This window comes from Centruroides sculpturatus, unplaced genomic scaffold, assembly GCF_000671375.1.
Source record: "Centruroides sculpturatus isolate CEXI.00-Female unplaced genomic scaffold, Cexi_2.0 scaffold1156, whole genome shotgun sequence".
Lineage (NCBI taxonomy): Eukaryota > Metazoa > Arthropoda > Arachnida > Scorpiones > Buthidae > Centruroides > Centruroides sculpturatus.
The window spans coordinates 41,094-56,767 of NW_019385353.1; the positions used below are offsets into that span (position 1 = coordinate 41,094).

At 30.7% G+C, this 15,674-nt stretch overlaps 1 protein-coding gene and 3 non-coding genes across 4 annotated transcripts in view; 2 read left to right on the forward strand and 2 right to left on the reverse strand.

Moving 5' to 3' along the window:
- Window positions 1-15,674, forward strand: part of LOC111638004 (mucin-6-like) — a 40,263-nt gene that overhangs the window by 4,053 nt on the left and 20,536 nt on the right. The window lies entirely within an intron of this gene.
- On the forward strand, window positions 700-771 carry Trnac-gca. The gene has a single exon. It is a non-coding gene; the product is annotated as a tRNA-Cys (tRNA).
- Trnac-gca lies at window positions 2,203-2,274 on the reverse strand. The gene has a single exon. It is a non-coding gene; the product is annotated as a tRNA-Cys (tRNA).
- On the reverse strand, window positions 2,574-2,645 carry Trnac-gca. The gene has a single exon. It is a non-coding gene; the product is annotated as a tRNA-Cys (tRNA).

Below are 15,674 nucleotides of genomic sequence, written 5' to 3' on the forward strand. Positions count from 1 at the left end.
TTATAATTAATAATTTTTTAAAAGAATAATAATAATAATAATAACAATCTAAAACATTATAAAATATGACATTATTATATTTAAATTTTGAAAAATACGAAAAGGAAACAATGTTAAAAAATTTTTAAAAATCTAGCAGCGAATTGCTTAACTTTCCCGGAAACATTTAAAACTGAGTATGGCGCCACCTGTTATCATATTTTATTTTAAAAAACTTAATACTTTTAATTATTATAAAATGGCAAACAGCTTAATTTTGAGAGTAGGAATTGGTTTTATAAAAAAAAAAAAAGTGTAAATGATGAGTAAAATCGTCATTAAGTCCGATCCTACTCGAGATACCACACACGACTCTCCTCTATCTCCCCAACTACCAAAATTTAATAGTATCAATGCCCCTAATACACAACCTCCTTGCAAAATTTCAGAAAATTTCGTCAGAAAATACAGGAGTTATTAAGCTTCAAATAGGATGATAACATCGTGTCCTCCCACACACACACAGAAATTATCCCCGAATTTTTTTTTGCATTTCTCGACGTTTAAAAGTTTCCTGAGTCCATAAAATGTAAAAATCTTGAGGGCCATTAAATGCGTATAACACAAATAACTAATATTACATAAACACGTACATGTACGAGTAGAAAATGAATCACGTGTTACTGATATATACAGTTGTAGAGGAGTTTCAGATGTGGTGGGGGTATAGCTCAGTGGCAGAGCATTCGACTGCAGATCGAGAGGTCCTCGGTTCAAATCCGAGTGCCCCCTATTTTTATTTTAACTTTTTTAACCTTTTCCTTTATTTATTTATTATTCACTTATTCCAAAATACTGAATTTTTTTTCAATCAATATTATTTAACATTATTTTTTTTAAATTAAATTTTAATATTATTTTTATAATATAAAAAATTATTTCCATTAATTAAAATTTTTATAAACAATCGATAAATATTTTAAATAATTCTTCATCTATTTTTATGTATTTTAATGCGATTTTAATTATATAATACAATTTTTTAATCAAGTAATGCCAATTTACCACAACAGATGGCAGCAAAACTCCTGATAACATGTACAGTAGATCTTTCCCATAAAAATTAACTTTTATATATTTTTTATTTTGATTTCAGAACGCATATGTAATTCAGTTATAATTTTCGTTTCAATTATAATTTAATACTCTTATAAAAATACTTAAAGAATTATCCTTTCTAAATATATCTTATGGAGCTTATTAAGTGTCACGATAGTAAATCAATCATTTAAAGAAAGGAAATAATTTATATTAAAAAATGAATCAATAATTTAAGTAATTTAATACTATCAATAACATAAAAAAGCAAAGTTTTTTGGCTGTTTCAATTGATAAAATGTCAGTCAATATAGTAATTCAAAATTTAATTATCTTTACATGATTTTGTTTCTACTTTCAAAAATTCTCATTTATTTCATAAAATAACATTTTTTGTTTTAAATTTAATTCTTTTTAAAATAAGTTTTATTCTTTTCTTAATTTATTTAAACACATAAAAATAATAATGATTTCGGAAATTGGAGGGCAAATAGAAAGAATTTAAAGTTGTCTATAAACGAATTAACAATTGTATTTTATATTAATGATGTTATATAAACATTAATAAAACATTGATAGGTAAATGTCTATTGGCAACAAAAGATTTTTCCCGTAAGTGTATTTAACATGTGTCTAGACATTATGTCAACTCACATCTCATTAAAATAATTAAAATTAATGTTTGAAAATAATAAAATCTGTATTTATAAGTTACAATACAAAAAAATTAAAAGTTTTTAACATAACCTGTATTATTAAAAATTATAAAAGAATTACGAGTATCAAAATAAATACAATTTCTGCGCATATAATTGATAAAAGTAAATATAATGATAAGATAATATAAAAACAATTTTGAATTTAAAAAATATCTTCAAATTAAAAAATTTAATTAATTAACATTTAAATAATATTGTTATATTAATTTAAGTTACTTTTATATTTTTGTTAGGCTTTGTAATAAAATTGGTGAGGATATAACTATAGATAAGAATATATTATTACTTTTTAATTAATTTATAGAGTTTGTATTTCTTAAAACTAATATATTAATATTAAATAAATGTGATTAAAGTTATATAAAGCGTTAAAAGAAAATAAGTGAGAAAACAAAAAAAAAATTTAAGGGGGCACTCGGACTTGAACCAAGGACCTCTCGATCTGCAGTCGAATGCTCTACCACTGAGCTATACCCCCGTCGACACATGTTATCATTATAGACTACATAATTGCTTAATGACTATTCNAACCGCTTGGCCACTGGTAAGCCTATGTTGGATCTGTGAACGGGTGCATTTCGGGAACTCTTCTTTAGGAAACTGCCTGTATTTACGTGCTAGATGAGGATATAACTATAGATAAGAATATATTATTACTTTTTAATTAATTTATAGAGTTTGTATTTCTTAAAACTAATATATTAATATTAAATAAATGTGATTAAAGTTATATAAAGCGTTAAAAGAAAATAAGTGAGAAAACAAAAAAAAAATTTAAGGGGGCACTCGGACTTGAACCAAGGACCTCTCGATCTGCAGTCGAATGCTCTACCACTGAGCTATACCCCCGTCGACACATGTTATCATTATAGACTACATAATTGCTTAATGACTATTCTAAATTTAAAATTTATATTTTTTTGTCGTTATAATATTAATAACTTCTTATTTATTTTTAATATCGTACGATTTAGAAGTGTGTAACCTTGGAGACATACGCCTACGCCACGAGATAAACTTATATAATATGATATAGGCTATAGCAATGATTCTATAAAGTTGATTTGGCGTATAGTTTAATATTCAACACCTACGTGGAATTTATCATATAAATTCTTGTAAAATAACTTGTAAAATTCTTGTAAAATTCTTGTAAAATAACTTTTGAAGTATCAATACTATTATATAATCTTAAAATGATTAGTCTACAGTGAAAATGTATAATCTATATATATTTTCACATTTCATATAAATATTCTGATAAATTTATGAGTTTTATCTTGACGTGAATAACGTGTATGTACGAGAGTCATTAGGGAAATTTGCGTTACGGAAGTCTGTTAAGGAAGTGCGTGAACACAACCAATCAAAATCAAAGGCTCATCTACGGCACGTAAGTGTTCTGCCAATCATACAAGTCTAACTCAACGCACAGCAAACCGGAAATGCTGCCTTATTTTGTCTCTCGCTTTGAAAATTTCGAGTACTTACAGGAATTTTTATTTAAGTTTGTCGTAATTTGTATATAATTTGATAGTGGTTATACATTTATTAAATAATTTCCTAATTACTTTCATGTTTATAATTGTTGGAGAGGAAAGCGATTCATATTCCAGACAATAATAAAGTTGGCGCATTCGATTTCGTTAAGATTCGGTTCTATTTTACCTTTTAAAATTCACTTTCTTAATTTTTTTAAAGTACAGTAAACCCTTTCTAACTCGAACCCCATGAACTCGGATTTCAGACAGATTTTTTCGAAAAATTGTATAGTAATTTTCTCGATACCAGAAAAATTATAATTTCGTTATAATTACCGGTATGATCGAGTGTTTCCGATATTCGATTCGATTTCTTTTTGATGCCGCGCATTATATTGCTATAGTCGGTAAGTAAAAAGCTGTACATTGCTGTAGGGTTATGTTGTATTGTCATGAAAATTTTTGAGCTCGTTTCCCGTAATAATAAATTTAGCAGTGTAATCGCAACTCAGTAAAACTTCTGTATAGAGCTGATCGCAATAAATTACTTTACTGTCCTCTCGTTTACCACATAAACAACCTCCTAACTCGTAAACTCGGACCACCATTGCCACCTATTAGTTAGCGAGGATTTACTGTAATTTTTTAATTAAAACTTTTACGTTATATAGGGGAGATCGGGGCAACTTCGGCAAGCGGGGCAAGTTTGTCAAGCGCTTTTTTTAAAAAATAAATTAAAAGGAGACTTTGGTTATAGGTTAGGCAGTTGAGTTTTATTAGTGGTTTGTTGAGTGTAGTGTTTTTATTGTTCTCCAACAAGCGTAGNGAGTTTAGTTTGTTCAATATGTTTTAATACGGTGATATTATTTTTAATATTAAATACCGCATTTAAATTAAAACTATGCTCCTAATAACCATTTTGCTTAGGAACAATCACGATAATTAAAGTACGTCCCGGAACGATCCTTCTATAGCAAATTTTTAGAAAAAGTGAATTTAATGTGTAACATCAATTTATAGTACTTCCTTCACACTGAATAGATACTGTTAGGTCTAATTTCCATCTCTAGATGCTTTTAGAATTCTCACACTTGAACAGTTTACCTTTTATAACTAAGCAAACAAGATTTCTGACACTGAGTGTATTATCATTTCAAAATCCCAGAGTTATACAGCGTTGTTCCGAGGCGTAGGCCAATTACAAAAAAAAAAAAAAAAATTTAAACATTTTGGTAACTTTAGATAAAGTCCAATCAAAGAGCAATTCGTAGTTTGTTATGATCGACAACGTGGCCGCACGATCTCCCGACCTGACTTTCTTAAGATTTATTTCTATGGGGTTGAGTGGAAGATATGGTTTATGCTGTTCCAGTCAGAGACGTTCAGGATCTTCGGGAGCGCATTATCCACTGTGACATGCTGCAGAAAATTGTCTACTGTCTGCTGGAGTTCATGTAGAGTTGGGTGACTTTTTCATTGAAATTTAATGAGTTTTTTCTCTATATAAAATCTTTGTTGAACTTAGACTATATTTTTAACTATTATTTTTTAATAGCCAAATGAAATTGCGTACTTTTGAGCGAAACATCCTGTAATTTGCATTAATTTTACAAAATAAATTAATGGTTAATTCGTTAATTTAAAATAATTATTTGTTTTGTTAACACATATTTGTTTCTAAATAGCCTATAATCTCCCTATATTAAAATACCTAATTTAGTTTAACATAAAATTTATTCCGTGAAAAAAATAAAAAACAAAAATAAAAAATAGAAACAGCAGCACCGGAAATCGATGATTTGTCATGAAATTTCTGAACAAGTGGAGAGACAAAGCCCCCTACTATCCTTATAAATTTATAACTACAACAAAACCAAATACAATTAACATTGCAATATGAAAACATTTTAATATAGACTATATATCATATACAGTATAAATTATATTAGCAACGTAATTGTGCAGCGTGTCTACTTACATACAAACCGATAAATAAGTTATCGGCCTATATTATAAACCGTATTTACCCAATTTACAAATTAATCCACAATTAATGTATTAAAATTATTTTTCTATTTAAGACAGTAATCATAGCAATGTTAAAGAATGGCGTCGCTATTAGTGAGTAACAACATGGTGTAGGAAGGAGCCACAGAAGACAGAAAATACGGCTATAGCTCGGTAATCTGTTATGAGCTTTTAACGAAACTTGTTTTATTTTACTTCTATTTTCATTAGGTGTGCACGATTCTTATAGGCTCTCTTGTCTTATATCAGCTAGTTGGGCTATATCGCTCCGTGGAAAGGTGTGATGTAATTGTCATGTAATAGTAGTTGTATGTGTTTATGATGGTAGTTACACGAGAAATAATGCCTTCCGGGAGATTTTTAAGGATAATTGGCCTTACTCAAGTATTACAGACATGGAGAATACCCGAAAAACTCTACGTGGCCAGCCCATCCTGGCGAGGCGCGAACCCACGACCGAATAACTACTGTTCAGGAAATGGAACCGCTTGGCCACTGGTGAGCCTATGTTGGATCTGTGAACGGGTGCATTTCGGGAACTCTTCTTTAGGAAACTGCCTGTATTTACGTGCTAGATACGTAAAGAAAACCCGGAAAAATCCAGAGAAAAGAAGACGCGAACCCACGATTAGTGTTCAGTGATGTTATCCACAGAGAAATTTATAAAATATTTAACGTTAGAAATCTTTGTCCGAATCCGATCTGAAACATTATCAGTTTTAGGGGTAGCTCGATTCAAATTTATTCCCTGTGAGGTCTGATCAATAAAACTGAAGTCTATACGACCTGTTTTATTGATCGCATTGCTAACCAAACTTAATTAACAAAAGCAGCAAGGACAAAAGTGAGGTCACGTTGCTCATTTTAAAGCTAATATTTGTAATAAGTTACTTATAAAAGCCAATTGAAGGGCAGGTGGTCATCAGACTAACGCTCTCTTGGATCAGGGAACAAAAAATCCAAGGATTTTTCCGGGAGTGGTCCTTCCGGATATGTCGAGTTCCGTCCTTCACCATTCATCGTCCCGTTGTGAGTCTGGCCAAACCCACGTTGCGTTTGAAGAAAAGCTCTTTTAGTGTTTACAGTCAAAAAAAGAAAACAAAAAAATAGAAAGTCAATTTAATATTCGTTACTATTAAAAATTATACGATTTACTTGACCCAAGAAACATTTTTTGATCGTTCAGATTACAGTTTTATTAATACATTATTCATTGATAAATGGCGTCAATCATTATACGTAATATGAGATCATTCATAGTTTTAAGCAACTGATTCAGTCTATAGAATATGTTATTCTTTATTCTTTAGTTTTAAATAAATTATGAAACACGGAGAATTCAAAAACGAGCAATTATTTATTGTGACATCGTCACAATGCCTATATGCAATTTTTCGTCACAATGCACTTTAAGTTTAGTAGTATCTTGCCTCTGTAAACCATACTTTTCCTGTTAACAATAATAATGGCGGTCATACATCTAACTGCGTTCAGAAAATTTTTGAATTGAAATAACGTGACTTCCGACGGCTAAAACGGAATTTCGTGTTTACATAATCGGGGCCTCTTATCTCTAAACGTTCTGGTCTTTGATTCATCTATCTAACACATTTAGAGATAAGGAAGGACAAACACGGCAGTGGGAATTTATACGTTTACAATTTTTTAAAATTACACCCACTAACTGTTTATGTTTATATAAATATTTCCCATTAGTTTGACTGTATTAAGATTCAATTAGGCACTCTATAAACAAAGGTATTTGCAGCTTACATTGCCAGTGCAATCATAATGTAAACAGCTATTTAGACATAATTATGAAATGATTATATTTTTTACGGGGTATTATTATCAAATTAATAATACAGGATGTTCCGCTCGAAAATGCCCGATTATAATTCATCATAAAAAACGAATTGTTGAAGATGTGTGAAAGCAATGAATGGTATCTGATGGTAAAACTTATCAAATTTTACAGAGAATTGTTTCGTACTACAAGATGGCGTAGAACTCGAATCGTGAGCATTATCGTCCAATCAAAGCGCAATTCGTGGTTTGTTATGATCGACAACGTGGCCGCACGATCTCCCGACCTGACTTTCTTAAGATTTATTTCTATGGGGTTGAGTGGAAGATATGGTTTATGCTGTTCCAGTCAGAGATGTTCAGGATCTTCGGGAGCGCATTATCCACTGTGACATGCTGCAGAAAATTGTCTACTGTCTGCTGGAGTTCATGTAGAGTTGGGTGACTTTTTCATTGAAATTTAATGAGTTTTTTCTCTATATAAAATCTTTGTTGAACTTAGACTATATTTTTAACTATTATTTTTTAATAGCCAAATGAAATTGCGTACTTTTGAGCGAAACATCCTGTAATTTGCATTAATTTTACAAAATAAATTAATGGTTAATTAACAGCTTATGTTTTATATATTACACTTTATTTCATTCCCATAAAAGTTTTACACGTTCATAAACTTTGTACATTTATTTATTATTTTAAGCTATGTACAGCTTTCTCATTTTCTTCTTTTCTTCCTAGCAATTGCTAATACCATGCATAAAAATAACCACTTAATTAATATACCCATATAGAAATATAAAAATATACCCATGTAGCGATCTGCAAAAAAAATGTAATTTTAAATCTTTATTCTTAATAATATTTTGAATAAGAAGGCATGAATTGCCACGAAGACAAGTTGGAGGATTATTCCAGTTTCTCAATGGTAGTCAGCTTCGTTACACACTGTTTTTCTTTGTTCTTCAATTCGCACCTAATCAGTTTTGAACTTAATCACAGACTTTTACTGGGTACTGGGTTCATAACCTTTATGTTATTATTATTATTATTTATGGGTCGTGATAAGACTAAAACTTAACCAGCAACGTTTGAATAAGACAAAGAATAGATATTACAACCGTGTAGACAGTAGTATCTGCATGGAAGCAACCAGGCAAGCAAGTGACCAAATGTCCAGTCCAAGTGTCCAGTTTTACAATTGTTTAGATGTAATATCTAAGTAATACATGTGCACAGTCATGACTAATGGACAGCCACATTCTAATAGGTTTTTCTGTATGTATGGATGTTAGAGTGTGTATATGGGGAGCACGATTTTGTTCACTGTCTTTAAATTTTAATAACACCTGTGCTTCTTGTCGAAAATGACTGAGATTTTTCAAGGAGGTTTATGTATTGGAGGATTGATGCTATTAAATTTTGGTGATTAAATGCTGAAGGGGTTGGGAGATAAACGAGGTCTTGTGTCATATCTCCAGAAGGGTAGGATTTAATAACGATTTAGTATTTACAATTATTTTATAAAACCCATCCCTACCTTCAAAATTAAGCTTTTTACCATTTTATAATAGTTAAAAATATAAAAAGTGTTTAATAATAAAAAAAATCAACAGATTGGCGCCACCAAATAAGCAACTCGTTGTTTTAATTTTTTTGCAACTGAATGTATATATGCATTATACAATTTTTTTAAAGTTACATCCTAAATAATAGCATGATCTACATTTTGGAATTTTCATGTTAATCATTCTAATCGAGTCTCGAACTTAATTATTTATTCTTGTGTTTTAGTATAAGCAACATCGACACAAATATTTGTTACGTATTTCAAGCCCCGTATGCATTTTAAATGTAGATAAGTTAGATTACAAAATTAGTATTTATTCACCAGGAACAAAGAGTCCTTTGCAGAGAAGACACTTTTTTAGAAGTTACGATTCCGTAAAAATATTCAAAACGATTTAAAAGCATACTCTGTTGATAATGTCAAAACTTAAAAACAAATAATTTTTATTTTTAACATGTAAAACACTATCAGCCATTTTAATCCAAACTATTTATCATTAATGTTTGACATTATCGCCAGAGAATGTTTTTAAATCGTTTTGTATATTTATACATAGGTGTAGCTATAAAAGATCGAGTCTGAAAAAAGTGTTTTTTCCTGGTGATTATAAGTGACGGAGATATGAAAACGAGTTTAGTTTGTTCAATATGTTTTAATACGGTGATATTATTTTTAATATTAAATACCGCATTTAAATTAAAACTATGCTCCTAATAACCATTTTGCTTAGGAACAATCACGATAATTAAAGTACGTCCCGGAACGATCCTTCTATAGCACATTTTTAGAAAAAGTGAATTTAATGTGTAACATCAATTTATAGTACTTCCTTCACACTGAATAGATACTGTTAGGTCTAATTTCCATCTCTAGATGCTTTTAGAATTCTCACACTTGAACAGTTTACCTTTTATAACTAAGCAAACAAGATTTCTGACACTGAGTGTATTATCATTTCAAAATCCCAGAGTTATACAGCGTTGTTCCGAGGCGTAGGCCAATTACAAAAAAAAAAAAAAAAAAAAAAATTTAAACATTTTGGTAACTTTAGATAAAAAGATTACAAATCATAAAATGCAATTTTAAATCATTTTTTTATTTCTGAAACTTGTTTAACACGGCTTATCTTTTGCCAGAATCTTGCTTTTAAAGTAAGTCGTCATCAGATGCGCTTAATTGTAGCAATATTTTGGCAAAATACAACGGCCATTAGGTGCTCTTACATATTGTCTTTTACAGAAACATCCGGAAACACATATTAAAGCGCACGGTGTTGGGATATTGTAATTCTCGCATGTTGCAGGACATGCACTTCCACATTCTAAATACTCTTCACGTATACTGTCACATCCTGTGATATAAAAATTTTACTCATATTTCAATTATTAAATATTCAATATTGTTGTGCGAAAGTTTCGAAGATTATAAAAGTATTCTCTTTCACTAATAATACGGTAGAAATACAGGTATCTCTCGTATAACACGGCAGTCACGTTCCGAAAAAGTGTCATGTTATGAGAATCCGTGCTACACAAAACAAAGAACTAATGCAACTAGGGTTACATTTCAGAAGTTAGGAAAATATACTATTCTTTTTTCGTTACTCAGAGAAATATGTTTATTAAAGCAATCGATAATTAACTAACAATCGATAATTAGCGGAACGCATTTATACAGTCGAGCACAGAGCGATTCTTTTTATCCAGAATTTGTGTCTGAATACCCAAATGTTTGAATTAGGAACAGTTCGAGTACCGATGTACAGCTGTATTTCGTTCGTAATTTTAACGAACGATTACTTACCTGCGGTTAAAAAAGTTTAACAACACTAAAAATATATTTTCGGCTATTTCCCCCTCTTCAGTTCTTATTTGTACAATATAAATTCCGTGTAACAAAATACATTAAACTTAACGTTTATTTATATTACATATGTGCAAAACCCAGAGAAAAAACGAACGTTACTTGAAACAATATTTACTTGTAACTTCTGGATAAAAGTATAGAATTAAAACCAAAACAAGAAAGAACGAGAAGTGAAACTAAAATGAATTACGAATTTAAAAAAATTAAGTAAATAAAATGCTATTAAAATAGGGTAAAACGGGTATCTGTGTAAAGTTAAAAATAAAACTTGATAACATTGAAGAAATATTGCGAAAATTATTAAACTGTGAAATAAACAAAACCATAGCAGCAGCTAAAGGTAGTGTTGTACGAGGAATATCTGTATTTTAAACTTACAACATAATTTTAAACTTATTTGATTTATTATTTAATTACCTGTGATGGCAATTAAAAAATATATTAAAATAACACAAGCTAAAAACATTTAATGCACATTTAAGTTTTAATATTGTGTAGTCGATGTTTAAACTTATCAAATACAATAATACTGTAATAAACACTATTAACAGAAGAATATATTTTTGATTTCCATGTTGTTTCCATTTACAGAAGAGATGTATATTTTATATCAAATTTATATTCGTCATTCATTTATTCAAAGTTTATTTTAAAACTAATCCGGACAAAATATCTTATACTTACGAATCGGCGGTCTTTCAGCATAAGCGACAGCAACTAAAATAGTGACAAGAAGAACCTTCATGTTTGATAATTAATCACAATAACGATCTCCTCAACATAAACTTTTAATCTTCTTTTCGAAGATTGAATACGGTTTATTTTATCTGTTTATAAAATATCAAAACATATAATAACTTATATCAGAAAGTCTATTCATTAAGCAATGATAATTTTTTTTAAAATTTTATAATAAAAACAGATATTTATATTTTAAAAATACGTTTATACTCGTAATTGATTGTAATAATTGAATACTGTAGAGTCCGCTTAAGAGCACGTTTACACGAGTGACTTATTCTCGTTACAAAAAAATCGCTAGTCGCTGCTTCTTGCGATTAATCGCATATTCAACCACACGAACGACAAATATGTAGCTGCCACAGAAGTATAGCTAATCACTTAGACGTTCAAACAAGCTATAAATTGCAGCTGCGACTAAGAAATACCAGAGACATTTTCCAATTACCAGTTTTCACTATGAAAATGGATTTTGTAGAGCTTACGTGTATTTCGCTTCTTGTGCTGCTTCGTAAGAAAATAATAGAAAGTCGATATTGGATTCATCCATTGATAGATCAGCGGCTACTAAAGGGGCAGTTTCATAAAATGTATGTTTTAGGGTTTCATAAAATGTTGCCGATCATACTTTATCTGCTAGTTAACCATAAAATTAAATTACCTGTTAGCTTGAGATAATGGAAAAACTTGATTTAATTGGCTGATTGCAAAACCGAGAAATAAAGGCTATTTTATAGGAAATTGTACATATATAAGCCTATATATATTATATGTGTGTAAAATTTCCAATTATTTATATATAAACTTTGTTCACTACAGTTTTAAGTTTCCTACTAAATCATTGCAATTACATTTGCTTTCTAATATTAATACTTACCTTGTATTTGCTTTTACCTTAAAGTTACGACGCAGTTTTAAAAATCTATTTGTAGTATGCAATGTAAAATAAATGAAGTATAGAAAATAAATATGTTTTAAGGATTATCTTTAAAAACTCTGCTTTACTGTACTATTTTAGATGCGGTTTTTTGCGTTTTTGCAGAAAATCGAACATATTTTCAGACCATGTAAAAGTTCTCTAATTAATCTCGGAAGAGGGAGACCTAATTCTTGCATTCGGTGAAAACGGGTAAAATCGGCTATAATCTAAAAATCTTAATCTTCGCTATCGTTATTTTTTGCCCGTGCAACGCCGGGCTCGTCTGCTAGTAAAGAGATAACGAATATCTGTCAAATTGACAGCTAGCAGCCGTTTTGACATATGTCTTTCTTTAACTTGTCATTCTATTGTCTCCACTTCAACGTATATAAATTTAGTAAAAATAGAGCAAAAAATAACGAACGCAAAAGTAGCAAATACAAATATTTCCTAAGCAACTCTCTCTATCACATACAGAATTTAAAAGTAGTCCAATATTAACTAAATAACTCTCTATCACACACAGGCACACGTTCCGCACCTGATATATACCCAGTTCATGCAAATGCTATTTTTTTAATTCGAGTTCTTATTGTCAGAACATAATCCTTTTCAATGATAATAAGTAACTAAAATTGCTGTAAAAAATAATAATTATCTTACCTGATCTACTTTTTAAACACAAAAAACTGAACTAGTAAAAATGCAAAAATATTATACTGATATAGATATATATCTGATTCACTGACTTAAACACAGCACAGTCACTCGCTACTTATAGAGACAAACTAACGTTAAAACCAAATATTGTCAATAATTTAAGGTCAAAGCCGAACTATCAACACGTTACACGTGCAATTGTCTTTTATAATAATTGCCGCCTCAGCTTTTAGGAGAGTCGCGCAGTATATTACAAACAAAAACAATAGCTTTGCGCTGTCTTGTCAAAAGCTTTTTGACTGCCGTTCTCCAACAATGCAATTGCACCATAAACCGAAATCAAAGGGTACCGAAAGCACTTAAGCAGAGGAGTGCGATAAATCATTAATAGTATACATCAATATCGGAATAACATAGATCAATATAGAAAAGCGTTGCGTAAAAATTTTTAATTATTGAATAGTTCAAATAATATTTTGATTTCGCTGCTTATGCCGCCCCCTTACGGTGCCGCCTGATGCCGCCGCATCACTGCATCATAGCACGGCACCGCCCTGAAATTGTGCTTACTTATTAAAGCAATCTAAAGATTGGTGATACTTCGAATTACATAGCAATTGGTTTTCGCGACAAGCACACCTATTTGTAGTACACTTAGATTTTCAGTCACATTTTCTGAAACCTTGCCCAGTCAGTACCAAAGGATTGTTTTATTGCTATTTGACATAAACATATTTCTACAGCAGGGACATCTTCTGTCATTAAAAATCTCTCTTCGCAAACACTGAATTCAGATTTTGCATATATTTGTTTTAAAATACCCGTTTTAGTACCAAGTTTATAAAAGCCATCCTCTGTTTTACTAAGAACCACAGCTAAAATTGAACGTGAATCAGTTTTTGCTCTGTCTTGTTCGGGAAGTAGTAGGGAAAGGAAATGCAAAAAACAAACTTTTGAACTTTAACGATACGGAAGCCGTTAATGTGCGGATTACCTAGGTTAAATGCAGAAAACTCTTGATTCCGCACGTTAACGGATCACCCTAGTTAATCTGGAGATTAGCTAGGTAATGCACACATTAACGGCTTTCGAGCTTTAGCGGTAACATATACACCCTAAGTCTATTTTCAACATTAGGAATTGCAAAAGTCTTAATGTTGAACATTCAAAAGTTGCAAAACATCACAATTAATAATTGGTTAGGCGTCCATTTTTATTTATTAATTAAAATATTCTGTTGGACATGCTCTGAACGAGATTTTGTAAGGTTTTCATATCCATCTCTTCCTAGGCCCGCGGAATTGCGATTCTGTGTTCAACTTGTATAAAAAAATGGTTGTCCCGTAACCTTTTCTCACGAGAATTCCCCAGACGTTTTCCAACGAATCGAGGTGTAGGAAGCATGCTGGCAAATTCAGAACTTCAATATCGTTATTCTATACTAGCGTATACTACGACAAGAATAAACTCTTGCATTATCTATTTATCTGTTGAAATGTAAAAGGCCTGTGCTAATGTTAACAAATGATAGGAGATGACCAGCAAGCGTCGATTAATAATCTGAGTCGCTCATTTTTGACTAAACAAAAACTAAAGATAATTTTCCTATATTACTAAATGTCTCCAAACTATTACATTACCTCAATCCCTCGAACCATCACAGTAATAACTTTGACTGTCTGGCTAGACTGAATGGATATCGTCAACAATCTCAGTGTTTTTCTAAGCGTAACTTTCCGGAGGAAATGATATGGTTTAAGAGCGTTTAGCAGTGCAGGAAAATTAACTTTAGCTTTTGTTTCGTCAAGAGTGAACATCTCAGATTATTAATCCATATCAGATTGATATAAAAATTAAAAGGTCTTTTTCAGGACCAATAAATGCTGATAAAGAGCAGCCAAGTAAAACATATATCTAAACTAATAATAAAACATTTGTTATATATCGCCATATAAATAAAAATAGAACCGCCGCGTACCGATCATCTTCTGATAAATATTGTTAAGAAAATTTAGTGTATAAATTAAAATGTAAAACAATTTTCTTTTCTTTATTGATTTGTACAATATTTAATTTTTTAAGTGGAACTAAAACACTTTTTATTAATAGTAATACATTTTTTAACACGTGGAAAATATCATTAGTCACGAGTCTAAAATCAGTCACTGGATTAGTAGAGTTGCGCCATCTTTTGATCCGGACACTAAGATTGTTCGATACGATGCAATATTATCAATATCGACGTTCGATGTTGTCTTAAAATAGCGACATTTCGTATACACGATATTACATATCGATGTCGATACAATATCCTGTGTTCTCAGGTTGTACGAACAAAAATTTCTTTCATATAATTATGTGAAAAATTATTTTCATAAATTCGGAAGCCAGTAAAGAAAATTAACGCGAGAAATATTATCAAGCTCTCAAGGAACCACAAAAGAACGAAGAAAACTCGCGTAACATCGACATATATGGCGTTTCCAAGTTTCCAATGTGTCGGATATGTTAACTTTCACTTTCCTTTCATTTTAGTACCGTCACTACTAAAGCATCGGCGATTACATTAATTAAAACTTCGTCTACTCCGAAAAGCTTCTAGTCATCGTCTCCGTATAACGATACTCCACGTCGTCCCTTAGAGAAGGATTTAAAACATGTAAAGGTGTCGCCACTAAAATATGCCCCAATTTGAACAGTTTACAGACATTAAAATTACCTGTTAGCTGATAATGTACAGTACAGTGCGAGATATAAAAATTTTACTTGAAGCTTTTATTGTAAGTTAATAAATATATATTTATAATATA